This window comes from Pinus tabuliformis, chromosome J (assembly GCF_031772625.1).
Source record: "Pinus tabuliformis cultivar Carrire ecotype Pingquan chromosome J, CPIR1, whole genome shotgun sequence".
Lineage (NCBI taxonomy): Eukaryota > Viridiplantae > Streptophyta > Pinopsida > Pinales > Pinaceae > Pinus > Pinus tabuliformis.
The window spans coordinates 1,077,431,727-1,077,438,682 of record NC_142295.1 but is presented as its reverse complement, the minus strand read 5'-3'; positions in this window follow the sequence as shown (position 1 = coordinate 1,077,438,682).

Genomic DNA, 6,956 nt, shown 5'->3' with positions numbered 1-6,956 from the left:
GTGGAAAAATCTACATAGGTGAAACTAGAAGATCATTCAAAACAAATTAATGAGCATTGTGCTGACATTAGAAATCAAAGATCTTGCACATCTACTCTTGCGGAGCACGCCTTTCACACTAAGCATCACATCTGGATAGAGGATGCTACTATCATTGCTAAGGAAGATCATTATTTCAAAAGAAGACTAAGAGAAGCTTCAGAGATTCTGAGACATCCTAATAACCTTAATCGGGATGACGATCCTGAGGTGAGTAAAAGTTGGCTCCTCGTGCTCTCTCATCTTTAATATTTGTTCCTTCCCCTCCCCCCTTCTAACTTTATACTAATGAAGTTAAGATTAATTAACTACTACATTACATTAATTAATTAATTTACTATATTAATTTATAAATTAAATAACCAATTAATTAGTTAATTAATTTACATTATTAATTAGTTAATTAGGTTATTAATAATATTAATAAATTTATTAAACAATTAATTAATTAATTAATTAAGTTATTAATTACCTCTAACATATTAGGTATTTCTAATTAATTGATTAACTATACTAATCCTTTAATTTTAATTATTATATGAATCAATTAATTGTGATAGTAAGTAATTAAATTTTTTATTTTTAATACTATTATATTAATACATATTATTAATCTACTAGTATTTAATAACAATTAAGTTTTAGTTAATTCTAAAAAAACACTTTTTGATTCTTCTTTGGGTATTTTTTCTTTCTTTTTAATTATTTATTTATACATGTTCTCTTATCGTTTCTCTCGTCAAGATTTCTCCTGATGATGGGTCTTGGTCTAGACTCGAAATGTCAAGCAAAAATGAATACTGTAGATAAATCTCGGGAAACCTATTCCTCAAATTCAAATCACCACAAAAATTTGCAAATAAGAAGAATGGCACTCTTTAATGTCATCTCACCTTGGAAATCCTCCCTCTTTCATTGTGATATTCTCAATCGATCATGGGCAATATTTCTAGACCATCATTTTATGATCCCTTTGGAGAGAGAGGAATGGTTGCATTTTGAAAAATACTTTTTCTGACCTTGAGTTTGTATGGTCTAGAGCTCTACGAGGAGTTCGAGAAACCACCATCCTCTCTCCCTAGTCGACCTCGAACTAAGAATCTTCTTCGACCAAAGATTTTATCCTTTTCTCCCTCTCCATCATTTGACCATCCACTTCCTCCTTTGTGCCCTACCATCTTTACCACTCCCTCTCATCTCCTTCTTCTTGGTCCCCTCTGCCTCCAAGCTTCATCAAATACAACTTCAACGAAGCCTCAAAGGGAAACCCAGGGCTTGGTGGTTATGGTGGTATTTTCGAGGATGATGAAGGTAACCCCCTCTTCGTAGTAGTAGAATCCTTAAGATGTTTTATCAACAATATCACATAATTCTTTACATTGGAAACATACTTGCACATAGCCATACAACAAGGCTACACCAAGTTAATGGCGGAGGGGGACTCTTAAATAGCCATCAACATTCTTAAGAAGCTCATGCACATATCGCCCATCACTAAACTCTACAAAAGTTAGCACTTGTAGCATTTCCTCCACAAAATATCCTCCTTCATTTTGTCCACCCTCACAATTCTGCCTGCCCATATTTTATGCACTGGAAGTAAGTCATCTGATAATATAGCCAACCTGGGATGATCACAACAAAAAATTCTTCTCTTTCCCCCCTGGTCATCCCTATCGTCTTTCCCCCTTCATTTCATCACGTTTCACCCTCATCCTTCAAGATCAACATCCAGATGAGCCATCAACTTCTTCGACCAAGAAATCCTCCCTGATGGTTTCCACAACTTCTCACAATAACGCTCCAACTTGATGTTTACAACATTCTCAAAATTTTAGTAGCAAGGTTGCAATTTTGTAACATTATCTTTTGTATTTTTCTATGTTTACCACATGTTATGTAGAGACATGTCATGAACTTAGTTATTATGTTATCCATATATTATTTTGGGCTAAAATCCTACTCCTTCACTATTGATCTGGTTTCCCCAGTGGCAGACTATAGCAGGAAGAAGACTGATGTGCATGATGTGCTCTCTTTTTGTGAATCAATAGAATTATGTAGCTTGCAAAAAATAAATATTTTCTTAAAAAAAAATGATTTTAAAAATAGAGGAAAAAACCACACACATGCACAAATATATAATGTCTAGACATATTCGAAATTGTGTCACTCTCATAGTTGCATGACACAAGGGCAATTCTCTGATTGCTACTACTGTAACCCCTAAGTGAACCACGCCACCCCCCAACACATGGTCACGGATTTAAATAATTGAGGATTTGAACATGGGACCTTCTACTCACATTCACATTACATTTTCATGGACTTACTAAGTCAGTACAAAGGGAGATATATATATATATATATATATATATATAATATCCATTTTTAAGGTCACAGCCAAGCCAGACACCAAATTGGTGTATGAGAGCCCCTTGTTTGTGGGACAAGGGACCCACCTCTGCGCAACGATTTGACTACTAATTCTACGAAGGTATACATACTCTACCCCCCTCTGGTTTTGAACCTATGACCTCTTAGGAGGAAACACATGCTCTTAACCATTTATATACCTTTTTTCTTAAAATTAAAGAAAAAATAATAATATTCAAGGATATTAGCTTGAGTGGTTTGGTGAACAATTTATTTCCCCATAGGCGTGGGTTCAAGTCTCTGGAGACATATAGCCCATTTATGGCATTTATAAAAGTATTGTCAATTGCCTTCCATGCCTCTTATGGTCATTTTTCATTATATTTTTTAAATTTTAATATAATTTTTATTTTTATTTATTTTTAGTTTTTCTTTTACATTTACATTTTATTTTTAATTTTCTTTATTTATATATAGATATAGATATATTCAATAAATTATATATATATATATATATAATAGTTTTATTTTAATTTTCTTTGCTTTAATCTAATTGGTTAAGTGTTTTTTTTAATATTTGGTTAAGTGTTTTTTTTAATATCATTTTTTTTTAAATATTTTTAAAAGTATTTAATATGTTTTTCCTTTAAAAAAAAAAAATTAAACATTGTTTTTTTATAAAAAGTTATATTTTCAAAAAGGTATTATTTATGATTCTTTATTTTATAAAGAATATTTTTAAAACGATGATCTTATAAACAATATTTTTAAAAAGTGCAACCATAATGTTCCCTTGAAAAAAGGTACACGTTTATAGAATATTATTTCAAATAGGTTATAATTTTAATTTTAAAATATAAATTGCTCTGTTTTTTTTTTTGGTCGGGTAAAATCACTTTTTTGATTTAGGTGTTGAATTTTAAAGTTTTAGATAGTTATAATATTTTTGTCTCTCATACTATAGTTAAAATATGTGAGAATTTTAATTCTTTAAAAAATAAAATAGTGTTACATTATCACTTTTACATTTCTAAATATTCATAATATCATTTTTAATCCTAATATTCGATTTTTATTATCTTAATTGAAAAATGTTAAAATTTTAATACTGAAATGAAAAAACCTGAAAGCAGGAGTGCTAGGTTATAAACTTGCGGGGATTAAAGCCCACTAGACAGGCAAATACGCACCCACACATATACGCATCCAGATAGACATGCAGGAGATCAACACTGATTTAATACGGGTTTTCTTTTAGGAGATTGAAAAAAACATTAATAGATTGCAACTTATATTTCTCACAGTTAACATAAGTAAGTTTATTCAAATTACAAATAAATTGGGTAAATTTTGAAAATATAAAAGTAATTTTTTTTAAAATATAATAATAATTTTTAATTTTTAAATCAAATTATTTGTTTATCATATCTAATCCAAATTTTTGGTAATTATATTTTCTTAATTAAACATATTATGTTGCTAAGGAATTGTCTAAACTGTCAAAAGTCGCTGGAATCTCGGCAAGAAAATTTCGAAAAATCTTGTAAAGGTAGTGTTTGAATAGTGTTTTTGGTGGTGGAAATGGATTCAGCACCATCAAAAAAGTCTAAAACACCTAAGATTTTGAAATTTAACAACTCTAACTTGGATTTACAAAAATCCTTATCGGATTTTCTCTAAATATAAACGAAATTTCGATAACTTTGGGAGCAATTCCTTGGACTAATTAGTACTGCATGATTGAAGTGCCCATTCGAGGATGAAAAGGTGGAGGGGCCCACTTGTTACCCATTTGAGCATAAGTCACGTGCAGAGAAAAGAGATGGCCACAAAAGTCATCGTCGTGTACATTCCCAGTGATTTAAGTGCAAATTCAAGGATGAAAAGGTGGAGGGCCCACTTGTTGCCCATTAGAGCATAAGTCACATGCACAAAAAAGAGTTGGCCATGGAAGTCATCATCGCGTGCATTTTTTTTTTTTTTGTGTCTTGAGGGTGTCCGGGTCCCATTCAAACTCAAAGCCTAGGAGAATTCTTAGTGTCCACATGGAGTGAAAATTTATAACTTGAATTGTGATCAGTATGTTTATAGAATATTAGAGGTATATTTATTTAAAAGTGTTATTAATATTAGACGTATCTACTTAAAAGGATTGTTAATATTGGAGATATATTTATTTAGGATCAATTTTTATGACTACAGAGCTTGAATCACTAAGTGTCCAAAGAATTGATTCCATAATCTCTCAAAAACTACATGTATGATAATTTTATAATAATAGTAGGTAAATGTGAAAAAAATGGGTCAAATAAACATATGGATTTAGAGATGCAATGAAGTTAATATTAAAATTTTTGTCTATTAATATAATATAAAGAAAATAATAAGAATATGTTAAAAATTTTAATTGTTAACTATAAATTCAAGATTTTTGATTTTAAAAAAATAAATATTTTATTATTTTAAATAAAAATATCTATCTATTTTAAATTGAATTTTACGAGCTTAGGGAGTTTTCGGCTTTTTTTTGCAAATCCTATGGTTTCTTTTGCATAGTCGTGTGCTTGGTTCCAGGAGAAGGGGATTTGTCTTTGTCTCTTTTTTTAACTAGATTGTTTCGAGAATTCATAATAAATCTAGATCTATTGGTATTCTCCACTAATCTCCCCATCTTTGACATCCTTTTCATAGAGCAACTCGACAAAGGGAGGTTTCTGGTTTTGTGGCAAACCCTCAAGTGGGTGCATGTGACAAGCTAGAAATCCAAGACATTGCTTACCAAAAGCAATGCAAAACGCAAAATATGAGGTTAAATCTAGTAAGATCAAAGGATATATCCAATGTATGCAAGATCACATTTTGATTTCCAAATTTATTAGATTATGAACTTTGAAAATGCTTTGATTGGGTGGATCCAAATTAAATGGAACTTCCAAGGTCAAATAGAATTAGAGTTAGGTGCCAAGGATTTTTTTTACAATCATTTTCTCTAGCTTAGAAGACAAATCATGGTTTTCTGAAGGAGACCTATATTTTTTCAACAATGCAGGGCTCTTCATGTGATTTTGTAAGGAGCAATATGATCCAAAGGAGGATTTCCTTTCAGCCCTAATGTGGGTTCATCTATTTTATCTCCCCATTGAATATTGGGAAGAGGAAACCCTTAAAGGCATCCACAATGCCATCGACAACTTTTTCAAAGTAACGGAGGGTACCACGAGAAGGAGGTGCACTCAATATACACATATTTGTGTTTACATGAATATATCCCATTCTCTTCCAACCTCCATAGATATTTAGTATTAGGATAGTGTTTGGAAATAGTCTCTAGACTATGAATAAGTTTCCTTTAGATGCAAAGTTTGTAATCAATATGGTAATCTTATTAGGGGCTGTGTAATGAATCCAAGGAATCATTTGAAGAAAAATATTCTCAGAGAGAGCCAATTGATTCAAGAAATATCTCCCAAAGAAGGAGAAATTTGAGTCCACAGAGTACCTCAAATCTTGACTAGATCCCTAGATCTAAAAATAGTTTTGAGTCACTCTCTTCTCCAAAGGAGTCTCTAGAGCAAGTCAACATTCAATCAAACATGCAACCAACAGAAGGTAAATCCCATAACCCTATAAAGGTTGTGCAAAAGTCTTTTGAAGAACATCAACAAAATCCATTACCACAAGAGATGATTAGCTCCCCTTCGGAAGAAGCTGAAGTAGAAGCCCTACTAGAAGATATGGATCTGGATGACCCACAACTAATTTCCCTTGTGGAAGAATGGCATGGAAAAGATGTGAAGGACATGCCTGCCCATGAGGCTAGGATTCTATATAAGGCATATCTTCAAAGCAAACAATTGGGCTCGAGTTCCTCACAGTCCAGTCTTGGGGTTCAAACAATGGATTTCAAGGTGGTTTCCAGCAAGGAAGGCAAAAAAGAGAGGTCATAAGAGCAATAAGTTATGGATCCAAGAAGACAATGAAAAATTAGCCAACTCGGGGAAAGTCATGCAAATATCATAGGCATTCCCCCCTTGAAATCTTATATCCTCAATGAGTTTTCTACATTGTTATCATTATCGTAGTAGTTTTTTTATTATCTTTTCTTAGTAGGCATCTTGTTAGTCTCAAGTATCTCCTAGATTTTAGTCATCTTTTGGAAATTCAAGCTATATGTAACTCTTTCTAATTAATGAAAGGATCCTTTTACCCCTCAAAGAAAAGAACCTCTATCTAACATAATAACTATGTATGTCAACATGATGACTCCATATATGAGAGGTCCCTTTATGTTGACCAATATCCACCCTGTTACACAGAATTTAGTGTTGTCACAGGTGGTATAAAGGTTGCCATATTTGAATTTAGTTTAAAACCAACGGCCTTTATACCACTTGCTACAACATTAAATACTACATAACAAGGTGGATAAGGCTTGTCGTCCCTTTATATACCTACATACCATTAATAATAGTTGCAAGAGATAGAGAGCATAGTTGTAGGTAAGCTATAGAAAACCCAAGATGATCACTAATAATGATGAT